The sequence below is a fragment of the Orycteropus afer genome, unplaced genomic scaffold, assembly GCF_000298275.1.
Source record: "Orycteropus afer afer isolate SDZICR_OR568_19922 unplaced genomic scaffold, OryAfe1.0 scaffold01924, whole genome shotgun sequence".
In the NCBI taxonomy this organism is placed as follows: domain Eukaryota; kingdom Metazoa; phylum Chordata; class Mammalia; order Tubulidentata; family Orycteropodidae; genus Orycteropus; species Orycteropus afer.
Window position 1 is genome coordinate 43,276 of NW_006923511.1, and position 1,530 is coordinate 44,805.

Consider the following 1,530-nt stretch of genomic DNA (forward strand, 5'->3'; position numbering starts at 1 on the left):
TATATTGTCATGGAAAATCTTTCCTTGTGGACCACTCACCGGTTAACTCTGTGCTCATTGTTTCAGGGGTGAAATATGGACTGCGAACTCCTAGGATGTGTATCAACAGCTAAAAGTGACCAAGACTGCACCATGAGACAGAGTTATGTGGTCACATACTGTAATCAGCATGAGTACACAGGCTGTGAGCCCTTGCCTCTATTGGGGGTGATGGGATGTTTGTAGACAGACAGTGGTGGTGTTCACACTACATGATGACAATAATGATGCATTGTGTTGGGTGGGGCCCAATCAATGAGGTGAGCCTCCGGAAAGGTGAATCCAATCCTAAGAGATCAGAATCTTTTTTGTTTTTGCCTCCATTTTAGGGTGGGGACAAGAGGCTATTACTGAATCCATATATTACAAAGTCTTATTTTTCTCACAAACCAGTCCATGGGCAGCAGTCATGGCTGGTCTGCTGCAGGAGGGACGTGACCTTTGACAGTGAAAAGAAGGGAATCAGTGCAGTCCCCGTGGTGTGAACAGAGAAAGAGTACTCAGACCGTGCTGACTCCAGAGGAAGTTCAGGGACACGGCACCATTTCCTGTTCATGAGCAGGGAACGAGTCACATTTGCATGTCCACCTCCCTGTGGACACAGATGAGCCACCCCACAGGGTTTGCCCTCTCTGCTGCCTCTGGATTCTGGGGAAGGCAGGTGGGAAGTGAGTCCTGGGACTTGATGCTCAGGCTGAGTCTGCTTGTTGCCCCCTCCACTTCTGAAGTTTGTACACTGTGTGAATTTTATGATATCAACACATAACCCCCATTAAATCCAAAAAAGACAATACAAGGAAAACTGTGCAGAGGAAACAAACATTGGATACTTGTCTGTGTACCATGTGGGGCTGCACACACTGTCCTCTTCAAGACACGGAGTTCAATGAGAATGAAGGGAACTCAGTCCTGTGCATATTCAGGTTGGACTCCATGACTTTGAACAGCCTGACCTCAGGATGTCACCTTGTCCTGTAACAGTTCAGGGTCAGATCTCTCCAGGTCCCTCTCTCCACCAATTCCTATGAATTGTGGGAAGTGAGTGAACATGTTCCTTGTATCTGAGACAGTATTCTGAGTGGCTCCTGATGCAAAGTTGAATCTACCCTTAATGCTACTTCACTTGTCTCGTTCGCTGCAGGGACAGGTAGTCCCAGGAATAGAGAAAACATGATCCCTGGGAAAAGCTCACTGGTACGACATCCACTATTGGAAGGATGACTGCTGATCTTCCCTGGAATAAGGGTGGCATTATGAGCCAAGAATAATTTGGATTGAAAAACAAAAACAAAACTAAACAAAACAAAAAACAGATGTCACTGAATGGAATAGGGGGACCTTCACATAGAACACAAGCTGCTATTACCCACAACTGTAGGGGTGAGGAAGTCAAGCCAAATAACAAAAAGCTAAACCCCATTCCCAATGGTATTATTTATTCCCACACAAACAGGCCTTCCCACAGTATATGAACACTCATATTCAAAGATC